The 27,405-nt window shown below is 37.4% G+C and overlaps 1 long non-coding RNA gene across 1 annotated transcript in view; it reads left to right on the top strand.

Annotated features, from left to right (window-relative positions):
• Positions 1-19,630, top strand: part of LOC127381719 (uncharacterized) — a 78,479-nt gene extending 58,849 nt beyond the window's left edge. Inside the window, exons 4-7 of the long non-coding RNA XR_007888783.1 lie at positions 9,952-10,087; positions 15,521-15,617; positions 19,094-19,220; positions 19,481-19,630. This is a non-coding gene — a long non-coding RNA (uncharacterized LOC127381719). The remainder of the gene's footprint in view (positions 1-9,951; positions 10,088-15,520; positions 15,618-19,093; positions 19,221-19,480) is intronic.
• The last annotated feature ends 7,775 nt before the right edge of the window (positions 19,631-27,405 follow it).

Below are 27,405 nucleotides of genomic sequence, written 5' to 3'. Positions count from 1 at the left end.
CTGTAGATGTCAGCCAAGGAAACGTGTAGAAGCAATAGTTTGTGATTTGCACTCTGTTTTTATTTTTCTCCCAGCAGAAATGCTATCATTAAGGTAATCCTTATGTGATTAAATCCTACTTCTGTTTCAGGCTATAGTGATGTACTTGATTTCTACCAACAGAAATGTATTCCTGCACACCTGCTGATATCCTTAGGGACCCTGTGAGGCCTGTCTGTAGGTGTCTGTTCATGCCAAAGGACCTCAGTCACTTTAGTGTTTTGGGAGTTTACCTTTTAATGCCGTCTCTCAGCTGCCCTGCCTCTATGGAAACAATCACAAGATGCCTGCTCAAGGCTTAACCTACTAGTGGAGATTCACTAGCAGAGATTATATTCTCTACTGTATCTGCTTGCTGCTTCAATCCACTCAGTTTCCCTACCAGTCCTCCAGTCCTGTTGCATGAGAATATATTTTTTAAATTTCAGTAGTAGTTACCTTTGAAAGGGAAGAAACAATTCTGCCAAGCTTGCCATCACTCCTAGATCTCTAAAAGGCAGGATGACTTCAGAATCTCTGGTATGCAAGATTTTTTCAAAAGTGTTTTTGGAACAAGTTTTGTCCAAAAGTAGCAAAAAACACCTGCCCAACCAACCAACTAGAAAAGCCCTACAGCGACAACACAAAGAAGCAGAGAAGACAGCTTAAAGTAATAAATATGTAAGATCATTATGACAGTGGTGTCCAGCTATGATCATCTGCTTTTCTTTTATCTTTTAGACTAAACAGATCAGTTTTCAACAAGTCCTGCACAGCTAGTCATTTTGCAAAGGCTTGTGCATGTTGGAAACACCAAACCACAAGTCAGTCGATTTCTGGGCCTGGTTTTTGGTTGCTCTTTGCCTTATGGTGCCTACAAGTAGGAACCAGGATAAGGCTACCAGGCTCGTGTTTGTGAGACTGAAACTGCATCTAAGACAGAGCCTCTTGTGAGTCTAATCCAATCACTGAAAAGAGGCAGACATGTACATGAACATGTGTTCCACTGGAGTTTAATTTTTTTTCTTTTGCAGTACTCATATCCTTGCTATTTAAACTGGCAGATCCTTTTAGCCTTTGCCTGGCTTCAGAGAAGTGCTGCCTTTCTTGTCATTCTCAAATCTGATAAATGTTTGGGAGGAGTCTTTATAAAGCTGGCATCTAATATTCTGAAGACAAATTGTGTAGTATTTTCCAATAGTCTTTCTGCTAATTCTTGCAACCATTTGTACTCAAACAGAACATTTGTACAGTTACTTTTTTAAAGCTGACTTCGACAACCTTTTTCCCCCATTCTAAAGAGTTTGAGAAGAGCTCTCCTACCCTGAAAAGCAAGAAAAAGAGTGATGTTTGTATTGCCGTATCTATTGAAATGTATCCACTGCTTTTGGGAATAGAGCCATTAATTCTCCTGGGTTTTTTTAAATGTTGATGCACAGTGGTGGCTTGCAGACAGAAAAAGGAGGGTGGGGAAAAAAAAAAAATTACCATAAATCGATGTTGTTCAGAAGAACTGGAATTCACAATGAATATACAAAGCTGAGGCCAGATAGTTAAGCATTGATAACAAAATTCTATTTTAAATGCTAATTAATGCCCCAAGTGTACACTTTTAAAAAACTTAAAATGTCTAATAATTTTACTTTGAAGTTCCATTTTCTATAAAAGCAAACAAAAAAAGGAAATTGTGCAGCTTCTTACATTTGTCTGGAAGGGACCAAACAGTTGATTAAAACAATGAACTGTAAATGTAAAAGGAAAATTTTATGACATCTCATGAGCAACTAAAAAAAAATTAGCTTTCTTCTAAGTGTATATGAAAAAAAAAAAAAGGCAAGGGAGGTTTAGCTATAATCACACACTGCAAAGGGATAGCAAAGAGAGCATTAAATGCTTTTCATTACTCCTCCTGGACCCCTCACAGCACGACAAGGTGCTTATTAGCATGCACATTGCTGTGACCTGGTTCACTACAGCTTTGCATTTAAGCAGGTGTTTGAAACAGGTGTACAAAACTGCATTTCTGTTCTTCCACAGAACTCTGATATTATGGACAAGTTGCATGGTTTATATGCTTGTTCTTTCCATAGGGATTTTCTGCCCCCTTGGATGCAGTAGGTGGCTTTAGAAGATCTTGTTCCAATTGATTTATAAGCCTTTTGAAAGCTAGCAGAGAAGTGAGTCGTTTGTCCCTGAGAAAAATTTCCGTCCTTTCACATTGGGCAAATGTGCATCCCAAATGTGCAAGGCATTTAGTGTGTCCCCAAACCCTGAAAGGTATCAGTTTTCAATTGATGCTGTTTTGTAGCCCCAGTAACATTGGTGGCATAATTGAGATTCCGTATTAACTTTCCTCTTTGACTGTCCCCATCTGTAACAGCAATGCTATCTGATGTAGAAATGGCTTGGAGGGGAAGTAACAGGCCATGCAACCCACGCTATAGCCTGTAGAGGCCAAGTATGCAGCTGGGAACAGCTATGAGCATATAAAGAAGATATGAATGTGTTGTACCCTTAGATCATAAAAATGAAAAAAAATACCTACTATTCCTATAGTAATCTCTTCAGTGCCTTTAAGTCTAATCTTAATAAGCTCTGCCAGTGATATCACCTGATGTTGGAGAGACGTAAGGGAGTTCAGAGCCCTGGGAGGTTCTTCTGGGAATCTTGGGGGAATTTGTTTTGCAGAGCAAGACTTTTCCTGTTAAGAACACAGACATTCACTTTTTAGTCACTTACCAAAGAAACTAACAGGATCAGCTACTGGAAAGATTTCATAAAGACGTTACAAGAGTAGATAAGGTGTTGACTCTGATCAGGTAAAATTCAGATTCCAGGTGATTTGGAAGGATAAACTTGTCTTTCTTCATTACCTCCAGAACACTTTCTATGTATCACCTGGTGAAACTTTTATTTTTCTTTATTTTGTTATTTGGTTTTGGTTTGTTGTGAGTTTTTTTCTTTAAATAGGAAAATAATTGTTCAAACTGACAAGCAACCTGTAACTCTTATGCAAGCAAGCATGTAAGGCACAAGAGCAGCCTTCAAGGGATTAGAAGTGTCGAACTGTGTAACTATAAATGGCGCTGATCTAATTGGTGCTTTCCTAGCAGGAGAGGAGAAAACTCCAGTAACCAGTTAGCAGTTATTTCGCTTGCAGGAAGAACACTGTCACAGGCATCTTCCTACAAATGCCACATCAGTTGCTAACAAGTTGTTCTGAGAGACTCTTCTTGCTGATTTATGTGCTGCTACACAATTCTTTTCCAGTCACTGTGAACATCTTTGATTTCCCTTTCATTTATTATGAAAGATTGTCTTGAACAATCTTGTCTTGGACAAGAGAACCAGTTAAGCAGCTCCCTTCTAGATTCTGTGAGCAGAGGAAGTTAATGTACATCCTGTTCTTATTGTGTTACTTGCCTACAAAACAATGGAAAAATAGGTTATTTACTGCCTTGGTTGTAGAGTTGCTAATATCTGACTGTTATGCATGGAGAGGGAGGGACACATTCCTTTTAATCCACAACACTATTTAAATTTAGCACCAAGCTCATCTGAAAGGGGCAATATTCTCTCTACTTTTACAGAGGAAGAACAGTGTCTGAAGGTAAAGCATTAAATTGGGAGCCAGGGGACTCAGGGTCAGTTCCTAGTTCTCTTGCAGGATTTTGTGATTTTAAACAAATCACTTTCCTTCATGCCTGTGGTGCTCTGAGATAAAATGGGTGCTTTGGAGGCATGTGGATGCTGCGTAGGGAGTGGAGGCTAATGAACAGATAGACAAGTTATCTTTTCTCACTCCTGTGACTTTTTCTACTTTTAGGGAATATGGAAGATTTTGAAAGTTTTGTATTAAGTAAGAGAGCTAACACCAGCTGCAACACTGGGTAAGAATACCTGCCCTGAGCAGAGAGGTGCTTTCTTAGAAGATGACTTTTGGATGGGTCTGTTCACTGTAAGCAGCTTCTGAGACATTTCAGCACATTTTAAAACACTAGGAATAATTCATATCTGGTTCTAGGGAAGGCAAAGATGGTACTTTATAGTTACTGCTCACACTGTATTATTAGGTAGACTCACTATGCATCTGTACCTCTGATGAACTTGAGATATTTGCCTTCATACCTGCACTTGGAGAGCACACACTTTAGTGCAAAATAAACATGCATCTCCTGGACTAGCAGTGAGAGCAGTGGAGTTGGTGTTAACAGACTTTGGAGAAGACAGAAAATCTTGATACTTTAATGATTTGGAATGAAAAAATCAGATTTTATGTTATGCTTTCTCTCGCCACATGCAATAAGAACATTCTATTTTCAGGAACTGGTGGTTTTATTGCAAAGGGAAACATAAGGCTCTCTATCAGTGATATGTAGTCAGTATAACACATCATTAATAATAAATAACAAGGAAAACTGTTTCTAGCTTAGGCCATTCAATCCAGTGAAATGCTCCAGTAAGCACTAGTGGTATAAAAATCATAGATATTCATGAAGCAAGTAAGCTTTTTTTCCCTCCTCCTCATATTGCATTTGCACTTAAATTTATGTTTCTGATTGCTTCGTTATATTTTTTGAAGGAGGATTCCTCCTGCTATGTGAATGTCAGCTTTTACAAGTGACAGGAAGATTAAGTATAATGTTGTACAAGTAATTATAACAAGGCTATTGGCAGCCTGCAAGTGTAAATGACTAAACTAATTTTGCTGTTGAGACACGATGCATGACAAGCTTTACCTGTAGCTTGTACTTCTTACAAGTTACACTCTCCAGAAGCGTGTGGTACATAACACTTGGAGCATGAGTCAGCCATAAACTCAGTGCAGTCCTTCTTACACAATGGCACTTCAGTGTAAGGAGCTGACCTGTGATATTCAATTTGGTTACAATTTACTGTGACTTCTTGGAGAGCTTGTTTCATTGCATAGATGTTTTTGTTTAAATTCAGATCAGACTTCTTGGATCTGATTCTGTGCTATGAATTTTCTCTGCTAAGAAAAATAGCTAAAAACATACTACATCTCATGGACTGAAGAGAAGTGTTGATGATTTTTATGTGTTTGCTCTTGTGAGATTGATCAGATTCATGTTATGTTTATGTTCAGTTATTCCATCCTGATAAGTCCTTAACTTTATAAAAAATAATATTGCAGCCATCCCAGTTTGAAAAACAATGCAACATGAACAAAGCATAATAGTGTGGTGGAAATCTCCACACTGAGTTCTTTGTTTGCCCTGTTCTGTTTTCCCACACACAAACTCTTTCAGAGTAATTAATGAGCTTTCATTGATGCAAAACAGATAATGAAGCTTTCTTCACCTTCTTTGCACCCCTGACTAGTTACTGAAGAGCCAATATGTAGTGCCAAGTATAAGCTGAATTATGGAGAAGCATACAGTGTGCATCCTTTATAACTCTGTCAAATATGAACCTCTTAAACTTGTTTGCTCATATTATTGGCATCTGGAGCCACGGAATTGTACATCCAGCTTTTCATAGCCTAAAGGGCTTTTTTAAATTTTCAAAATGCAGATTTTTTAATTTAAAAATGCAAGCAGATTACACATCTGAGAATAACAGATACTTTAGGAGTTGCTTTTTTCTCTTTGACCTTGAATTGGATGGAAAAATAATTGTTTCTCTTCTAGCCCAAGCAGTATCACCTTGGATGTACAAAATGGATCACTGTTTTGTACATGGAGTAGCCGTTTATACATGTGCAAATTGGCTTTAATGTTACTGTTGTAATTACCCAGTATTTCATACTTGATGGAAGAACCCCAAAAGAGAAAGAAGTCAAGTGAAGAGTGCAGTTGCTTTCACTTAATTCAGCCATGCCTTTGAGAGGAGAGACCTACATATGCTGAGGCTGGTGTTTCTGGAGCAATGAGAAAGTTCTTGCTCCCACATCAGCACACTAGAGAAGATATTTTAAATTCAAAGCTGTAAATGCTAAAAGCTAAGTTTATTTATGTCATTTCATTACCCTGTTTGAGGAAATTCTGTCATCTTTCTCTTAATACCCATAACCATATTTTGGTGTTCAATTAGACTAGGTAGGATAATGAATATTACACTAATCCTGTGAGGGTCATCCTCAGTGACTGGTCTTTTGTCCCCAGAAGACTCCTAGATAGGATCCTGATGGATCTTCTCCTATCACATGTCCTGGCCAAGGCCTATATGGTGTTGTTAGAAGGGATAAGTAAGAGAGATTGCTGTGTTATACAGCGTAGTGATTTACCTAGTGCATAATGGAGCTGAGGGCTTGGATGAAGGCTACCTGCTGAAATTTGAGCTGATTGATGCTATATTTATGGACTGTGAGAAGATGCTACAGAGGTGTTTACATCCATAATTTGATTTGAAGGGATATACTCTATTATCTGTTGCTCAAGCTAATATTCCACTCCTGGGAGGCCAAGGAAATTAATACTTATCAGCTCCCCTTTCTCACTGGCAAATGCTATTGTCTTTTATGTCAGAGATGAAGGCCTCCACAAAGATCCTTGACACCCCTTTTTAAGAGCAAGAATAGGATCTGTCTTTATCTCTTGTACACTTTTTAATGAGATGGTAAAACTACATAATTTATGTCTAAAGTCCTGTTTGAAATTACTTGTTTCCCCTCTGGTGATTTCACTTACAGAGAAAGTAGGTCTACGGCATCCACCAACTAACTGTATTGCTCCTTTCTCTCAGGTGTCAGAGCAGAGCCATGTTAGTATGGGTTTTTTCCTGTGTTTGACTCTCTGTCTCCATGACATTGTACACATGCACCATTGGTCTTGGCTATTACAGGTGGCTTTCTTCTTCACACTTCTCCATGCCTTTCCTAATTAAGCAGTAGAGTTCCTGTTGGGACTATAAACTCATAAATCCTGTGTAGGTTTAAAACAAGGTATTATCTTTCCTTATCATGACTGAATTTTTTTAAACATCTGTTGCTTCTCTTAGGGACACTGACTCCAACCTTCAACAAAAGTGTCCAAATGAGCCGAAGTTGAATCTTAGTCTCACATAGCGAAGATAAGCTTTTTTCACTTAGTCAGGATACTTAAATTATAACATAGTGAAATAATTATAAAAACTTTTTTAAAGTAGCCTTAATGCATCAGTCCTTTCTTTCATAACTGAATTACCAGAACTCTAGCCTTACGTTGTGTTTTACTCTCTTTGCATGTAATTATAGCATTAGGTCGTCCCAGGGTAATTTCTGAGAAGAAAATAACTTATTTTATTAAATGTGGAAAGTTTGATTGAACACTTCAAGTTGTCAAAATAATTGAATATTTGAAGATAATTGATATTCCATGAATAAAAGACAGGTTTAAAAAAAAGCAAAAAAAACCCATTATTTTATTTAGTTGTATAAAATTAAAATCACAATATGCAACAAAGTTTGTTTTTGTCATTCTTTTTTGTGTTGTGAATGTCCATTTTTTTCCTAGGCTGAAGTGAAAGCTAGCATGCAAGAGGGAGAGGAAGAACAAAACCCCATGTTCAAATCTGAAAGGTCATATTTGGCTTTCATGCAAAAAAAAATAGGTTACCCTGTACAGGAAAGTATTTTACCTTTATATTGCATCTGAAACACTCCATGAAATGTGCCGTTGACAAACCATGAGAACTGAGACCAAGGAAAACAACAGGTAGCATACTGAAATTCATGTGCCTTGCAAGAAGTAAGTTAAAAACTACTGTTGGATGGTTTAAGTCCTTCAGACTAGGATCTTTTTGTCATTTTACTATGTGGGCTATATTTGAAAGACTTCTGGAAGGAAAAAGAAACTCAGGGACAGAAAATTGGTTCTAAGGAAAAACAAACCAATAGCGCAAAAGTGACAGCTGAGAGCACAAAATTAGAGCACCAGAAAGAGTTATTGAGCAGAGCACCCCAAACAAGCACCCTGATGACCAAAACCACCCAGCAACTGGGCTTTTGCCTCCTCAGTGCTGCATGTGTGACAGAGCTGTGCCTTTGACTTCAGTTCATCGCAAGCTGGCAGAGGAAGCCTTAGTGGTTGCATTCACTCATAGTGCAGGTTCACTTCTCTTTGTACCCTGTGTTTCTAATCACCAGACATCCAGACTGGGACTTCAGTTCCTATGTGACACAGCTCCCTGTGACAGATCATACACCTGAATTTCATGTTGATGTGTCAGAACTTATTAAGGGTCTGAGTCAATTAAGTGCAATTGCCTTGCTGTGTAAGGGCAGTTAATTTAAACAAACAAACAAAACAAAGCAAAACACCAGCCAAAACAAACAAAACAACTAAACAACAACCCTCACTGTTTTTTTAATAATCAGGCTACTGGATCTTCTGCAAGAGTACAGTAGGACAAAAACTTTTGTTTGCATTTCAGATGTATAGTGATAGATGCAAAGGTTAAATCTGTCTCACAAGAGAAACAGCAGTTTTCATGCATACTGTACACAGGTGGGGTGAGAGTCTACTGGGATTTTGTTTTGAAAAAGAATATGCTTCTTTTACACTGAAAAAAAACATCAAGTCAGTATTTTGGGATCATAAAGGTCTTAATGCCGAAGAACTTAGAAGGACAAAGAAACACATAATGAGCTATTCAAACCAGAAAACTGAGCTACAGCTGTCAAAGCAAATAGCAGGAAAACGACACTGTCTGATTGAGTTCAGCCTTCTACACCCCAAGTAATTTCTTGGAGACCTTTACTCCGAAAGTTGTCCTAACAGCTAAGTTAAATCATCTGCGCTGTCATCAATCCTGTTTTCAATGCTGCAGTTGGAAAGATGTACTACCAGTGATCAGTTAGAAGACACTATTGCTTTTATAGTGCCATGGCCCATGAAACAATAGTGTCATGCAAAGACTGCCTTGTCCTTCTAAATATCCTTGATACCAAAGATGACCCATAAGAGGAACAAAATAGCGAGTGATGCTCTGTACATCTAATTTTCTTTCTGTGTGAATTGAATTAACATAGCCCTGAAAATGGAAAGGAAGCAGTTAAAAACAACTGTATGCCTTTCTCTGCGATACACCTAAGTGTATGTAGCAAGCTATAAAAGCTGTTTCAGCCTCTTCTCCGCGGGCTGAAGAGCAGCTTCTTAATTAGCTACTTATCTAGGAAACCTAAGAAGTGAACATTATACACATTGTAGCAAATGCAGAAGGGAGGGATAAAAAATAGTACTAGGGGTTTCTTCAAGACATGAACTATTTGTGGGTTTAGCAAATGGTGCTTCTTTTTCTTCGGAATATGTTTTTATTACCACTGCTATGCATGGTAGCTGATGTAAAAAAGCTCAAACCCTTCACTGGAGGACTCAGTACGATGAAACTCATATTGCCCCACTTGACTTTCCTGGGGGCTGAAGGCAATTGCATAAATTATCAGTATGATTAATATTTTTTATTAACTAAATGCTGCAAGTGTTGCCAGTTGAAGTGGACACATTTCAGTCAGCAAGTTTATATATCAGGCTCTAGCAAACTATATTTGGTCTGGGTCATGAATAGACATTCACAGATGTGATGGTCTAAAGCAAGGTTATTGCAGATGATACAGGTGGTAAAGTCTGCAGTTGCCCATGGAAAAAAGCAAAATTTAACAGTATGATTTTAACAAACTATTTGGTTGTGGGTTTGGTTGGCTTGGGTTGTGATTTTTTTGTGCTGTCTGAACAGGTTTTTTTGTTTTTTTGTTTGTTTTTGACAGTAAGATTAGCATAGCAACTCATCATCACCATGATAAGTTGTCACAGCTACCTCACTGACAAGCGTTAAAACATAGGTACTTTTTAGAAGCAAATTTTGTATTCTTATTAAGGTGTTCGTTTGTTTCTGTCATAGTTTGCTTAAGTGCTGCTGAGTTGTAGTTTGCTGAAAAAAAATTTGTTTAGTAGACTCAGAAAACTAATTTCTTTGTGTTTTTCTTCCACTAAGCATGCTCCCTCTCCTACTGCTTGCTGGGAATATACTCTTCTCATCCCATGAGGCCTCTGACAAAGATTTCAAAGCAGAACAGAATTCTCCATGCAAGTGGAACAACGAGAGGAAAACAGCATGATTATTTGGCAAGGTTTTTCACATAATTTATGTCTATGCAGTTTGCTTTTACTGCAAGCTTTCCACAGTGGTGCTACTGAAATGACTGTTACAAATGCTTTTTCCAGGATATATTCCTTGCCTTTCAATGCATAATTTCAGGCTATCATGATGTTATCATGCTTGGTTTTAATGAAAACACTTTAATCAACCATCTAGTAAGGAGATCACTTTAAGTAGGAATGTGGTTTGTTCCACCTTTCAGATGAAAGGGAGAAGAAAGAAATATGGATAGTCACCAGAAGAAAACACCTTGGATTCTAGACCGGAATGGTGATAAGAAAGTGTGGGTAGACATACAAGGTGTTAAGCTGGAGGAGAAATTTTGTCACAGGACTCTTTAGAACAAAACACTGAGCTGAAAGACAATAATAAAGAAAATAAATATTATACAAGAGAGGTCTTCAGTCAATCCAAATGACCTGGATCTGCCTTGAGGATGCCTTTTGTTTTGCTGAGGAAACCACAGGAAGATTTCTACATACTAGATGAATTAAGGGCAATCCTTCCTTTTAAATAAATCTAGGTCTCCCATCTCCATCCTGACAGAAAAGGAGCTAATTTTAAGCAATGAGTGAGTTTACCTAATCGTGTATAATGTCTAGCTTCATATTTCAGGAGAAACCAACCATGTATTAAGAAACTGTGTGTGTGGCCATGTGTGTTTCCTCTCCTTAAAAGAACCACTGAATTAATGAGGCTGGAAAAGACCTCTGAGATCAAGTCCAACCTATAACCAAACACTACCACACTGGCTAGACCATGGCACTAAGTGCCACATCCAGTCTTTCCTTAAAGACCTCCAGGGGTGGTGATTCCACCACTTCCCTGGGCAATCCATTCCAATGTCCAGTTACCCTCTCTGTGAAGAAGTGCTTCCTAATATCTAACCTAAACCTCCCCTGGTGCAGCTTCAGGCCAGGCACTCTCATCCTGTCACTAGTTGCCTGGGAGAAGAGCCCGACCCCCACCTGACTATAACCTCGCTTCAGGTAGTTGTAGAGAGTGATAAGGATCCCCCTGAGTGTCCTCTTCTCCAGGCTAAACAACCCCAGCTCCCTCAGCCTCTCCTCATAAGACTTTCCCTCTAGTCCCATCACCAGCCTTGTTGCTTGCCTCTGGACCCACTCCAGCACCTCGATATCTTTCTTAAAGAGAGGAGCTCAGAAAAGTACTCAGTACTCAAGGTGAAACCTCACCAGTCTTGAGTACAGGGGGAGAATTACATCCCTAGTCCTGCTGGAAACACCGGGCCACCGGGGTGCACTACTGGCTCATGTTCGACCAGTTGTCAACAAGTACTCCCAAGTCACTCACTTCCCGGACCACTCTTAAGCCACTCTTCCCTAGCTTTTAGCACCGTATGGGGTTATTGTGGCCAAAGTGTAGGACCCAGCACTTGGTTTTCTTGAACCTCATACCGCTGGCCTCAGACCATCAATCCAGCCTTTATCCCTATACGAATTTTCTTGTTTAAGATTATGGTCCAGTGATTTTACAATGGATGTACCTGGCTGTCTGAATTTTATATTCCAGTTGAAGTATTTGTTAATTCTAAGGGTCTTTTAAATACATTGGAAGGTGAAAGTTGTAATTCCTATTATTTTAATTATTTTAATTTTTTTTTTAAGGTAAAATGAGAACTCTTAATATGAAATTTCTTTGTGCTTCTGCATATGGCCTCTTGAGGGCAGTAATCTGTCAGAGCTGTAATTGAGACCTGCTTAACTTTTCAGTCAAAGCATGCTCCTCGTAATAATCATAATTATCCATTGGCAATGCAGAGGGATGCTAGAATTCATTGTGTCATTCAATCAATAAAAATGCTGCACTCAAAATTTTCAAGCCAGTTTGTTCTTAAAAGTGTCACACAAGCATTTCTATTTGTGTTCATTATGGTATATCTGTATAACAGGACCATATGTTCAGCTAAAGCTAGGCCTTCTTCGGAAATTCTCCCAACTATACCAGAAATAAGCAAGATTAGAATAAATCTTTTTGTTTCCTTGGAGAGTAGGAAGTTTCAAAGATCTAGTAACTGTACAAATCTGAGCAAGTCTTCAGTCTTTTAAAACACTTGATATATTTTATCTACATTTCGCTCATAAAAGTATATCTTATGTATATTTGCCACATAAATGCCACTTTTTAGTACTCTAATATTCTTGGCAGCCATCTCTAGGCATAGGCAGATAGGAAGGCAATCTTGGATCCCATAATGGGACCTCACTGGTTCTTTGAACTTGAGAATATTTAAGCTTTCTCGTCAAGTAGAGACTTGGTCCATTGGATACAAATCTAGCTTGACTTGATTCACTGTAAAAACTGCAGAGTTCTGGTTCTAGCAAGATCTGGAATTAAAAGGAAGGGAAACCCCATTCTACTCCTCTCCATATCTTCACTATTACATGAAATACTCATTAAATAAAGTGCTGGTGTTTTAAGCAGGAATTTCAATCAAAAACTTCCCCGTCCAGATGACCATCCTAATGAGTACAGTGTCAAGCTCTTTCTTGTACTCTCTCTAGCATAAGATTTTACACATTCTCTTCTGTTTGTTAGAATATTTTAAGTAAATTATCTTTTCTTTTCCCTAGTATTCTTTCTTTCTTTTGTTCTAAAGAAGTGGCAATCACTGTGGTATCTATGACAGCTTGATTCATAAGGCATCTTTGGAGAATGAATCCTGGATTAACACCTTCAGAACACCTAGGAACAGGAGCATACAGTTTCTTGAGTCTGATAAAAGATAAAAAGCACAAGATGGATAACAATTTTTGCTATGCATTCAAGGCCAGAATGCCACCCACCACAGAGAGAAGCACAGATTTAAACATCTACCTGGAGAACCTGAAAATCAAAATTCACAATGCCTATGGGATCAGGCCATGAGGCAATCTTTTTTCAGCACGACATCTGTACTCTGATTAGTCATGACTAGAATTTGTTAGTAGACTGAAAATATGCTCCCAAGTTTTTTCTTGGTATACTCCATTAGGAGCAGCCAAAATTAAAATCTAGGGATTTTATCTGAATTAGAGCAATTTAAAACAGTTTATCAATATAAAACATGACATTTGCAGCTGTTTTGGGAGAAAATAACAAATTAATAGCAAAATAGTTTGAGAAACAGGCCTAATTTCTTGCAATAATAATCAGTTTAAATTTTAAAAGTCTGAAATATTTGAAGCTGGGTAAATATTCGTGACTAACATACTGCACGATTGGCAAAAGCTGTCTTTTTTCGCATAGAGCCTGCTCTACTATTGAAACAGGACTGTGCTTGTCTTTCATAATGACTTGTTTAGAAGCTCTTTAAAATGCAAACAGATTTGATGAGGATGCTCTATTACGAGCTACCCACTGCAATTGTGCTTCCATTTATCAAAATTATCATTCAACTCCCATTCCTGCAAGAAGTGGGAGATTTGCACAAATAGTACATACGGTAATAACAGCTTCAGATACTTGCCCTATGTATGCATTAGTAGTCTGCTGAGTTGATGAAACCACTTCCTTTGTTCACATGATAATACAATCAGCTCTGGAGAAGGGTAGGGTTATCTGTCAGTGTTCCTGAGCTCTGCAGTACTCTGTCCAAGCCCACTGCCCAATTCACAGAATCACAGAATTTTCATAGTCGGAAAAGACCTCTGTTTTGTTAAAGGATCTCCCTTGTCTGTTTTGTTAAAGTATCTCCCTTGTCTTTGTTTTGATCCATGAGCTTTTCCATCTCATTTTCTCCCCTTCTCCTGTTGAGGGTGGGGAGTGAGAGAGCTGCTGGGTGGGCATCTGGCAGCCAAGCAAGTTTCACTCACAACAGCTTATCAGCATTTGTACAGCATCAGCTCTGACACAAAGTTCTGCATATTTACTCTTAGTGACCACTGATAACTTTGAGCTTTTGGGTATAAGCTTCTGGCAACTTCAGTTAATGCTACTGTTTATCAGTCAGCTATGTTTCATAATTTAATACACTCAGTTGTATTAGTTGCATGGTAAAAATTATGCACAGCCTATTGTGCATTTCATAACAAGTATTGCCCTTATGATTCTCCTCACTCTCCAAAAAGTAAGACTTCATAAGTACAATATGAAATTGTCTAAATTACGAGCTCCTTGCAGTAGTCAAGGCTGATGGTGGGAACTATAAATTACTATGCAGAATTAGTAGCTACTTTACTTTTCCCTGTAAAGCTTCCTGTTGTGTTCAAACTGTTGTCATCCTTAGAAGCAGAAAAACACAGGAAGTATAAAAGCTTTCTTACTGTAAGATTATGAGACATGCACAGCCCTCATCAGATGCAGGAAAACCAACTTTCCGCTTTTTCAACTTCAAATATTAATTAAACTTTTTTCTTTTTTCTTTTTTTTTGTCTGGAAGAATGACAGCCATTATCACTATTTCTAGCAGTACTATGTGAACAGTTTAAGAGAAAAAATAGCGCTAAGCTGCAACTTTCTATCCAAATAAAGGTGTACTGAAGGGGAGGCAGCATGTTCAGATGAAATAGAACAGTTTTGCAGGCCCTTAAGAAAGCTAATGTGGAAGCAGAGGTACAGAAGCAAAAATCAGTAATTGGTCTGGATACCAGGGACCAGGCAGAGCCCCCTGAAAAGAGAAGCTCATATGATTGAAGTTACCAAGTCTGGGATGTTTGCTTCTATTCTCAGTTTGGTTTGACAAAAACTCTAATTGCTGCATTTAAGGGTGAAAGACTTGCCTGTGGAAGGATTTTGTTTTTTTCCAGTAATTTATTTCTTCAAAGTCCTGCTCAGAGTGAACCTTGTTTTTCATGTCATTGTGAAGAGAACAAGCCCAGGGTGTGCATTTCAAAAGGTGATGCAGTGCTGTCCAGAAAGTTCAAATGTGGGTTTTTTTGGTTTCAAGACTTCAATTAAAGAAGATCACTCTTTAGCAGTAGTTATGCCAATCAGCGTATTTGGTCTGTGTGCATACAAGCCTCCTGCTGAAAATCTCAGCTCTTTGCTGTAAAAGGCACAGGAGAGGCTTTCAGATCAAAAAGAGGCATGTGCAACAGCACGGGGTTCAACAATTAAAGATTTATGTAACAAATAAAATCCTTTTCTCCTGTCATGTTATCTCTGAATTTCATTTTGATATCTCCAGTAATGTCCCTACAAATTTCTGGAGTGTGCACTAAGAAAGGACTGAATTAAAGGTAATTCAGTATAAATGCTGGTGTTCATCTGCAGGAGCTTCAGTAGCAGAGATCAGAAATTTGTTTGTATTAATTTTGTCACTTTTACCTGTGCCAGTTGCATGATTTTCTGTTTCTGACTGCACAGAATGTAATCCTTTGGGTTAAATGGTTAAGGGAGGCACAACTGCTACTTTTTTTCCTCTACACTTCTCCAGCTTTCCTTTTCTTCCTTCTACTTTCAGGGAGAAGAAACAAGTCATTTGAAAGCAAAATTATCATCTTCATCACAAGTGCCTGCCTTCTGACCAAATGTTTCTGAATATTTCCATTCAGATGCAGGTAACAAATTCTTTATTTTTCCATACAACTCCTCTAAATTAATTTATAGTGCAGAATCTATGGGATCAGAAAATAAAAAAAGGAAAGCTTGGCTACAAGTGTTTTTAAACAGCAAGATTTTCCTCAGCTAAACCTACACTGAATACTTTCACCTAATGAGGAAAGTGAACGGAGAAGGTATTGATTATCCACCATAATGATATTGTTCTTTCCCTCTGCACTGTTCAAAGAGGCGTAGGTCATTGGGGCAGGGGTGTAGACATATAGGGTGGGTAGGAAAAGCCAAGGAGAATCAGCAGCCTGGAGACCTACCAGCATTGACAGAAGGTAACATTCCACAGGAGTCCAGTAAAGTATGGCCCTCTCAGAATCTCTGGGCAATGGCCAAATTACTCCCTGTGGTTTCTAACATGTAGGAGGAAGAACAAGAGTTTCAGAGAGATATATGTAGAGAGAGACAGACAAAGGTAAAACCTGAAAGTGTCCAAACTCAGGAAAAGTAAGTCCTGCAGAGCTGTGGCACTGTGGGGCCAATGGGGAGGGAAGCTTGACAAGTGGGAGCTCACAGCCTTAATGTAGCATTTCTTGTCTTCCTTAAAAATTTATTTTATTGCCATTGGAGTTTTTTTTTGCAGGTCCCGATGACCTTGCCCTCACAGCATAAATGCCTAATGCATTTTTTAATCCTTCCTCTAGATATACTTACAGGAAAGTACTGAATGAAATAGTACAAACAAATTACAAGAGAAGGAATTGTCACCCCGTCTGGCCACATAATTTCTTCAGTGATGCTTCTGAATGAGCTTGCTTTCTTCAGAAAACAATCCCAAGGATTAGAATGTCTTAGACTTGCCTACCTCTAAAAATGGTTCAAGGCATTGATAGATTTTATTTGCCTGCCTTTGACAAAAGTTGCAAGTATCTGCTTTTTGTATTGTCTGCTGAACTTGATTCAGAACTACTTGTAGCTTTCAAATAATAATTGAAACGGGTGCTACTGTTGTTTGAGTGCTTTTTGTTATGGACAATCCAGGTACAACCCAGTTCAAGGCACAGGTGAAGATGCAGGCATTACTGAAGGAATCTATAACCTTTAGGAAATAGGCACTTTAAAAATATGAAAGTACCTCAGTTACAGCTGATACACGATGAAGATTCAAATAGTGTAGACAGTGATGTTAGCTTCAGATTCCTCATTTTTTGTTTTCCTTGGGGATTGTCTTTTAATTGGCTGCACTGTGTTAAGAAGGTGAATGAAGGCAGGTGATATGCAAATAATGTTTGTATTGGGAAGGGTTAAGATATGATGGAAGAAATCAAGGCGTGTTAAGGAAAGGAAGAAGGTGAGATGAAAGAATAAGGTACATGCTTTTTTTTCTGTGTTTTTGCAGCTGTTTTTGTTTTGGGACACCTGGAATAATAGCTGAGACAAATCTGGATATGTCAGCTTCTAGAGTACCTAACTAACCTTTGTTTTTTTCCTTATTAACACCTGTTATTCAGAAGGCAGCAGATAGAGAAGACTGGGAGTTCAGGGGTTGTCTCAGTTTGCTTTTCCTTTGGAATGGGCACAGCTAGGTGTTCAATGAGGAGAATATTCACCCATTTCTGGGAAATCTACAGAATTGGAGAAGATTGTACAGCAATAACTGGCATGGTGAAAGGTAAATAAACATAAAACCAGAGACAGAGAAGAGGACAATACGTGACATGTGACTACTGATAATTAACTGTGGTTTCAGCAGAAAAGGAGAATGGAAACCAAAGATGATATCAAAATGAGAATTAGAAGAGAAACTCTAGAAGGAATTAAATGGAGTCAGATTGGTAAGGCAGAGAGTAGCCTGAATATGCAAGTCAAACCAAATAACTGTCAGTGCTTTTTCCTAATGATTTTGGTGCAAGTATGATTTACTGTGTAATAATTTACAATTATTTCTCATTTATTTCTAAATAATGGTATGTGGTAAAAGAAAGGTGTGAAAGGAGTCTAACCAAGAGGCATGCTGCTGTACAGTGGTTTGTTTCTTCAACAGTACTGGTTTGTGAGTCAGGCTCTGATTCCTGATATCAAGATCATTTGTTTCAGTCTAGATATAACTATTTCCTTTCACAGATTTGAAATAATTTTCTTACCAAGCTAATATGTTTCATAAGAACCAAGAGAGATGATATTCAGTATCTTTGTAAAGATGTTAGAGAAAATTAATAATTGTTTGCACTAAATGCAGGGATGAGGAGTGTCGTATTGTCCCCACCATCTACACGGGTGAGGAACTCGATAAAAATGTGGGAGAGTGAGATGAGTTTTTCAAAGTTACTGTGGATATCTACAGTGTGGGCAAATGTAACAGAGTAATTCCCTTTTCTAATCAGTGGATAGTTATGACAGCAGAAGGCAAAGCACACTTGGTCCAATCAGTGACAACATTGCTAGTTTGGTTGAGAGCCCTGCTGACCATAATACTGGTCCTAAAAAACAGTCAGACACTGGGTGGGAGGAATCCCACCCATGCTGTAGGATTTTTGTTTTGCTTGAAGGGATTTGAACCTTTATTACGTATTTTGCAAGTGAGCAAATGAGCCACCTAACTAAAGAGTGGTCTGGAACATCTTTCTCATTCACCCACTTTGTATGCAGTCCTTAAACATCCAGATGCCACAGCATCACGAGGGGAGAGTGGGATGGTGTACAGTGACCCATCTGAGTTCCTGCCTCTTCTCCCTCTCTCTTCTCAGTTTCCCACATTCTCTCTATGGCTTCTCCACTTTGCTTACAATACATACCTATGAGTAGAACAACCCTTCCAGAACAGTCTGCTGAGGAATTTAGTGCTCTGACAGGAGAATATGGGGTGCTGGATAAAAAAGGGTCTTCCACTTCAAGTCTCTGGAGGGTTAAGAGAGTGACATGAGAGTCTTGAGGCATAGAAAATAAGGGACAAGGAACATTAGCTGAAACTGAACATCGATCTGGTGACGGCTTCGATTAAAGTCTAAAACCCCTCAGTGACAGGAAAAACAAGGAGAAAGGGTAAGATGCTCTTATTTCCAGAGTTCACAAGTTAAATAAAAAACAGCATAATGTTTTGTGGTCAAGCTTTTTTGTCATGGTCTTTGAGGGAGGATCTCAAAACGAAATTCATACTAGTATTACATTTCCTCATTAGATCTTCTTGGATGGGACTGTGTCCCTTTTTGAATACTTTAGGCCAGTTTATGGCATTTACATCTGAGACACTATACAAGGCTCTTGCCATAAATCATCAGGGTTTCAATATTCTTGCCAAAATATTTCTGTTTTAATCAGAGCTAAGTAGGTTTAGAAAGCTTCAGAACTTGATTAGAAAAGTTTCAAAGTGGAAATATTTGCTTATAATATACCAGGTCTTTAAAGTAATCTTTGCACACTGTTGACCCCTTTACCAGTCATTCAACCTAACTTTTTTTCTTCTTTGAATTTTTTTCCCCATTAGACAGTGGCAATGCCATGAAAGATGACATTGTCCCTAAGGCCAGGAGTGTGGAAGGAGCAGAGGGTTCTGATCACAGCTGACCTGTATCCTCTGATGCTTTGTTCTCATCCTGAACTAAACAAAACAAGTAAGTGTTAAAAGTACATCTCTCTAACTCTCCTTGTCTTTACAAAGCAGCGCATATGTTAAAAGAGAGCAGAATCTCCCTCCAGAATGAAAATTATGCTTTTCTAATTGTCTGACTGCAAATCAATAGTGAGTACTTAAAATGAAAGTATAAAACCTCTTTTAAACAAAATAGATTATAAGCTACTGGTTATGCAAAATGATGGGTCACAGCAATCTAGTAATAATTCTTTCTTTCTTTTTTTTTTTTTTTTATTTCAGAACCTAAAATAATTGGGCAGATATTGTCCTCATTTACACCTCTGAAAATCCTGTTACATTCAGCAAGGCTTTACAAAGAAGACAAAACTCATCCCTTGCAAATTAACAAATGAACACATAATGAAAAATAAATTGGTTGCTTTTCATTTCCCAAGGCATTCATTTTTCACTGATGAATTTTTTCTGAAATGTCTTGTACTTCATATGTATCCAGGATTAGACTCTCAACCACAGGCTGTGGGTATGCTGTTGCAGCCACCAAAGTCCATTTGGTGGTGTTTACATGTTTGGTTTGGTACTAGTTTCTTACTGTTCTGGAAGCTGGGAAGCATATCAGTGTCCTCAAAGTGAAGGAGGTGCCCAGGGTGATATTTTGGTTCCCATTATGTGTCGAAATATGAAGAAAACTTGGTGCGGTTATATGGTTCCTGGGAGGTTTTGAGAGAGAATTTGAGACTGGGGCTGTGAAAACTCATTATCCTAGACTTTGGCCAGAAGCTGCGAGACTCCTGTTGTTTTAAAGTGCAGCCAGATGTGACCAGCCAAAAAGTAAGGTGGATCTCTTAGGTACATGGAAGCTTTAAGTGGACTGCTGAGCATCTCCCCCAGCTCCAATGAAGTGACCAGAAATTACACATGTGCGGTACCTTATGAATATAAGTCCTACTGTGCAATTTTTGTAGTTATTTCTGCCAGTGCAGAATCCCTAAAGAAAATGTAATACTCTGAATTCACAGTATGGTGGTCTAAGGGGCAAATTAACAGGACATAAAGGGAAGTGCTTCAGTACTGACTTAGGTTCCAAAAGCATCACACACGAAAAAGCAAAATAGGCAGCTCATATAAGCCGGTTGTGATTTTGAAATCACACAATTAATGTGACTGTGTGGCAGTTTTTCAAGTTGTAATTTCCTCTTCAGTATTATTATAGCCCTCAAAAAGGGATGACAGTCTACTACCTTAAAAAAAAAAAATCTCTAAATAATAATTGCTTATTTCCATTGAATCCTTAACACTCTGCATTGCATAAGTGCAGCAGCATACTGGAAAATTACTGTACTTATTTCTGAGCAAATATAATATGACTGCCTTTTGAAAAAAAAAAAAAAAATCTCACTATTATTACTAATTGCATGTTTATTACAGCTTTGCCTGCCAAGATAATGAAGAAAATTGTACACAGGCTACTCTTAAATTACCCATTGGTAAAAAATCTTTTTTTCTCTCTTTTTTGTCTATCATAATTTTGGCCAAAAGTAGAATACAATTTACAGTCTCATTCTTCCATCTATATCGTTTTACTGTCAGTTGAAATTTCAAATATTCTGTGCGAAGGGTTTTAATTTCTTCTTATTGACATTTTTAATATATGCTTGCAAAAAAAGCAAAGCAAATACTTTACTCTGAAGAGCAGAATGACTTATTCACATGCATCGTGAACTGACAGCCCTATTGTAGCCAAGTAAATGTTGTCAAAATGTCAAACTTGAGATAATAGTATTTTTTTCTATTAATGTGGAGCTTAAAAGTAAAATACAATGTACCAGAGTGCTTGTCTTCACTGAACACCTCCATGACAAGAAACTAACATAGCTGAATTCTTACACTTTAATACAAATTAAAATCTTTAGACAGTTTTTCAGTGGTGGCTTTTAACCACCTTTTGAAAGTTTTTCCTTCAATACCAAAATCATCACTTATGCTTTTTTTCCTTTAAAATGAATATATTTGTAATTTCTTTTAATGGAAAGCATGTCATAAGTGTTTTTTTTTTAGAGCAGATTTTGTTTGAATGAAAACAGGAAGTGGTGGTGGTTTCTTCTGTAATTGATCTACCTCAGACTTGTTCTCCTGTAAGGGTTAGAAGAATTAAAATGCTCTTGTTATCACAAAAAATTTCAGTGTATGGCCTGTGCTTCTGGAGCAGAGGCCTTCATTTTGTCTGATGTTTAATAGCACAATGGGTCTTTGTTTGAGCAGGTCTTGGTGGCACTCAAGCAGTCAATAAGGTTGAAAAAGAAAGGATTTGGAATCTAGCTTCAAAAACACGTGTATCACTTTTCTCTCCAAGACATTCAGTCCCTTATATTTTGAGTAATATTTATGCAACTAGTAGTATATGCAACCAGTACTCTCTTTATCTTCCCAGAGAGCTTTATAGAGGTTACCTAGCAATTTGTTTTCCTATAAAATTTTAAGGTAAACATTTAGAGGAAAATAGCATGTTGTTGTACTTTGCTATACTTCCATATTTATAACTGTGATAATAAGGATGTAAAACTACTCAAAGACAGTTTAAAATCCACTACAAGCTTCACCTTCAAATGACATCAAAATGTCATTGATGTTCAAGGTTAATTATTAAGATTAAAATGCAGTCAAAAGCACACATTTTTTTAAGTACTGGAAATTTTATGGGTAAGCTAGATAAAGACTATTATAAATGTTATGTTGTGAAAATCGCTTAAGTAATTTTAGCAGGTATCTTTAATAGAAGGTTGTACTTAAAGGTCACTGTTATTACCTTCTCAAAAGGTTATTTATCCCTAGGTGTTCAAAACATTGCTGTTAGCCATACATATGTCAAATGTTGAGCGATTGCTTTGATTAGGAATTGTATATTGATAAGTAGTGCCTGAGGTAATTTGGTAACCTGAGGGGATGAATGCTCAGTGAAACAAATTAAATCAGATTAGGATATCATTCAGCTGCCAACTGTTACCACACAAAAGTGTATGAAGCTGTGATCTGCAGTTAGCTTGGTGTAAATGTTTAACTTTTACAAATGTTTAGAGTCTGTTTTACCACTGTCTGAATATTTCCTCTAACAGTGGTGAATTCTGACAAATGTCTCCTTTTCCCATCTTTTTCCATATTGGGGTAGCTGGGAAAGAATTATTGAAGGCTTCCTAAAGAATCCGCAACAGATCGTAAGGCTCATGTATACTGAGCGCTGTAGTTACTGCTTAAGCTCAGTGTATTACTTGACTATATGTGTACTGGTTTGCAATTTAATTATTTTTTATAAAATTCTTGATAATTGCCCCTAGAGATGTTTATGGCAGACAAAGACAGTAACTATACTAACTAATTTTCCTGCATCTGATAGCTTTGAGGCTATTAGACTTATAGAGAGGGAAATAACTTGAACCAGTATATAGGGCAAAATACTTGCTCCTAAAATATGAGTTTAAGACCTATGTGGATTTAAATAAAAGTTTGTTTTACTTTAGATATGAAACAATTTAGCTGTTTATTTTAATACTTAAAACAGGAAGACAATTTAATGTCTAATCTAGGCATTATCTAACCTGATTCTTCTGTTTTTCTTAGAGTTATCAATATGATTGTTAGTGCACATTTTTAGTGTTACTACTTTTTTTCTGTAGTTCCTACATTTTGTCTGTCTTCACCACAGGAGGATTCTATTTAACGCATGCAAAATGTAGAATTCAAAGACATTCAACAACCCATTTACAAAATACTGTGTGGGTGGTACAGAAAAACATTTATTATTCATTTTGAAAATTGAAAGAGCTATTATGTGTCTCTAAACTCTTCATCTATTTTCTACCTTTCTCTGGAATTATATTTTCTAACAGATGATGCACCAAAGTTGTGCCTTAGAAGGGTCCCTTCTTAATGTGCTGAATTTGCAAGTGACATTCTTTGAGGAGACTAGAAGATGCCACTTTCTTTTCTCTTGTTGATTGTGTGAAGTCACAAATTCAAAGCAGAGAGAACTTTGCATTGCTCACAGGATCCAGCATCTGGTTTACACTGACATGAGATCTGCTGTAAGAGTATAGCTGATGGGCTAAATGGATAAAGTTCTTAATGAACATCAGAATTAAACCAGCGAGTTTCAATTACCCATGCCCAAGCAAAGACACCAGAAATTATAAATCAGAATATTCATTACAGCTGGCATCTGACTGCATTGTCTTTTCCAATGAACAGGTTTTCATTTCATGTTTTATTTTAACTTTCTTTAATCTGTAAGAATTTAGGTTACCTGAGACTATCTTTGGTGTCTGAAAACGAGTCCCATATCTTTTCTTTTTACACCTAAGTGTGAAGAATGGAATTCTAAGGGGATCACATTATATTTTTCTGCCTATATAAAAGAGTTTGAATTGTTATTGGATGGGAAGGAAAAGAAAAACAAAACAAAACAAAACCCTAAATCTAAGTAACTAAACCCAAGCATGATGGAAAATTAAATCTTCTAGATATATGGTAGGAAAACAGAACATTAAAATGCAACTCAGATACATGGTCCTTAATAGCAAAATAGTTTAAGTAAATAACTACATGGACAAGATATGAAACAAGTATGTCCATGCTTTGTTAAGAAACTTCAGCAGATTTTGTTGTTCAGGGATGAACTCACGTGAAACAACAAGAACTTCATAGGTCTGAATTCTTGCCATCCTCACCAGATTCACACCCACTGTCAGAAACAGTTTTGTCTACAGAAAATAGATTTTATATAACCAAATACTCATTTAGAAACAGCATTTTTTGGTAAGGTTATGTTGGCAGAGTTCAGATAATGATCTTAGATCAGCTTTCATTTTGATATGGAGTTGTTTTCAGCTCAAATAATAAATCTACTTTGTTTCATGGTCTTTGATCCTGAGGTAACCACACAATTTCAGTGGTGTTTGTTTTGTTTAGCTATTTTTTTGGAAGAGATCTGACACTCAATTTCTTCAATTTTTCACCTTTGAGACCACCATAGTATTTCCACCGTAGTATTTTTTTGGCCAACAAAGGAAGGAGGACTGTCCTTTCTTCTATCTTGTTTGTTTAATTTGGATTTGTTTTTTATTTGTAAATTACTTCCATATTAAGTAAATGGGTAAATGCAAAGGAATTTTGTGTCCTCAGTGATGGCCTTTGAATGATTTATCATCATACAGGAATGAGAGCTGGTCAGTGCTCAAAGCTAGTAATGAAAAAACACATAGACTGTGAAAGACCCTTAGTAAATGAACAGTGAGTGGAACTTAAAGTGGTATAGCACTGTATAAATAATGGTATTTCTCACATCCAATATGGCATTCTTCTTATTCCCACCTTGAAAAAGAGCTATTAGAATAAAAGAGCAGAAGAGATGAGAACAGGACTGAATGTGTAAAATAAGTTGAAAAGTATAAATAAAATGAAAATGAAATGGCTAAAATTAATTGTGAATAAAATCTTTGGCTAGAATCACACATGATGGTCTAGTTACAGCCTCTGGTTCCACAGGTGCCTAAACTATTGTAGATTTGACAATATCGAGGCAGTGTGTGCTTACTCTGTACCAAACATGTACTAGTGACCATTTTCAGACATAGTTTAATGGAGCTTTTTGTCTACCTCAGAGAGGAAAATACTTCTGTTCCTGTAGGTCTTCATACACTATCCCTCTAGGAACTGCCATCTTGTGCTCTTAAATAAAACGTCATTTACTGCCAGCTGGTGCCCTTCAAATTGATAATAGGATTGTGATCATAGCCTTCATTATTCTTTGCTTTCTTAGCCATAGCTCTGACAATTGTCATTTGTATTTTATCTGAGATTGGACAGGTGGTGGTTGATGCGTACATGTTTCCTTTTCCTCAGACTGGCATGTATTTAATTTAGTTCTGGACTTTGTTCAGCTGCTTTGTTTTGCTGAAATGCTCTAGAGAGTGAGCCTACAGCCACAAATCTTTCCAGGTTTGTGTTCAATTTGCAAATCCTATATTTGTAGCAGAAAAAAAGCACTCTCTGTTCTCAGTGGGATTGTTTGTCAGACCTTTTTTGGCAACAGCAATAAGTAGTTTATGGTCAATTTCATCTAACACTGGCCTTCCATAAATAAAGATGTGAAACCTTTTACACTCGTAGGCTAAGGCCAAAGAGGTTTTTTATTTTTGCACACATCAACACTTAGGCATTTCAGTCACTAAAAGAAAAATAAAAATCTGTCTCCAGTTCTGCCTATGCTGCTAAAAGCCTATACTCTGACACTTTTTCTGCAGATGTGTCCATAGAAAATTTACCTTTATACCTCTGGGCTGTCTCAGAAACTCTTAGAATCTGAGATACTGAATGAGATCTTAACTCAGGATTGTCTTGTTCATTGAACTGGGGGTTATCATACCCTTAGCAATGGTTTAGATGGGTAAATGAGATGCTAAGTTACAAAACTGAATTTACACTCAAATGAATCTCTTCTTTGCTTCCTTATAACACATGTCCAGCACTTCTAAATACTGTGCTTTTCTTGTTGTTGTTTTGTTTGTTTTTGTTTGTTTGTTTGTTTGTTTTTGGGGGGTGTTATCTTCTCTCTGTTATATTGTTTCTGTTACAGGAAATTAATTTGTTTGTTCTGTGTTTGTTTGTCTTCTGCCCATCAGCTTTCTTTATTACTTATGGTTTTTTCTCCTTTCTTTCCCCTCTCTTGCTCGTCTGTTTGAGCGTCCTGAAATACTTGATTGTGTTTTCCTATTGCTCCCCCAAATTAGAATCTCATCCAGGTAATATCCCCTTACATCATTAATTGTTTTCTGATAAAGCTGTTCCATTGTGATAAACTGCAGTACAAGGAAATGAAGTCTCTCAACCAGCCAGGAGTGCCTTTTGGGTTTTGGGGTGATTTGGGGTGATTATTTTTCCAAAATTATATAGTATGTTTTTGTAGCCTCATCAAGTGATGGACACTAGCTTGTCAGCCATTTCTCCTAGACTTTCCCATCTTGGCAGCAAAAGCAAAATATCCTGTGCCCTTCCCTGTTTACTTTTGATATGCATATAGGTTTTTATACAGTGAAAAATGACTGAACCTTAATTACTGAGAGAGGAAGTAATTAATCAAGCCAGTTTATTTTGAGAAAACCTGTATGGGAATCACAGAATGGAACTCAATAATTTAGTAGTTATCAGAGTTCTCATTTATCTTAAACATCTTTAGATGCTTTTAATTTTTTTCAGTTCTGTGTCCTATTGAGTTTATACTTCACATGAAAGAGTAGATACAAGTTATTTTAAACCTGTATTGGGCATTTCCTAACTCAGTATGTTCTTTTCTCCATTTTTTGTTCACTGGATTTCTTCATAAATTTAATTCCCCCTTCCTGACCACTCATCCCTATGAGCATCTGAAGATAACCTGGTTATTATGATATTGAAAGCAACCTTGTGTCTGCCACAGCATGTTTTCTAAAGTAATTTCTTGAGAACTCCAGTTTTGATGTCTATTCTTTGGGTCTTTTCTGAACGGTGTTTGATTGCTTGTGTCATGAGATGACTGGAAAGTATCTGGAGGGGTTTATCCTCTTTGTCTAAGGCAGAATAAGTTACATCAGTCCTGAGGTATGTTTCTCTGTTATGCCTTCAAATGTTTCCTAAAGATGGAGACTCCATAGCTTCTGCAGGCAGCCTCTTGTACTTTGGTATCCTCACCTTTACAAAGTCTTCTCTGCAGCCTAGTCCAAAACTCCCATGGATCACTTCAAGTCTGTTATTTCTGCTTCTAGTGATCATGAACATCAGAAATGTATTGTAAAGAAGATGAAGACAACAACAGCTGTTAAAATATTTTAACAGCACTATTTAACCACTCCTTCAACCCAGCAGGTTTTTCCCCCATCAGACTAAAACAAACACTAGTTGTAAAATGCCATTAAATACTTATTCTTACACGTCTGAGTCATCTTACTCACCTCCTGACCTCTCCAATTAGTTACACCTTTTATTGAAATGTATTTGTAGACACAATAATTTGAGGCCATTCCAAGGCTGGATAAAACTGGAGGGCTATACTCTGTATTTTGCAGGCTGCATGCCTATTAATGCCTCCCAGTATGTGAGGTCTTTACTTAATGTTGTAATAGCATGACACTGTTGATGGGTAGGTAGTTTGTGATTTCTATAATTATGTTACAATTGAT

Source organism: Apus apus, chromosome 2 (assembly GCF_020740795.1).
Source record: "Apus apus isolate bApuApu2 chromosome 2, bApuApu2.pri.cur, whole genome shotgun sequence".
NCBI classification, from domain to species: domain Eukaryota; kingdom Metazoa; phylum Chordata; class Aves; order Apodiformes; family Apodidae; genus Apus; species Apus apus.
This window is presented reverse-complemented; position numbering and strand designations above follow the sequence as displayed.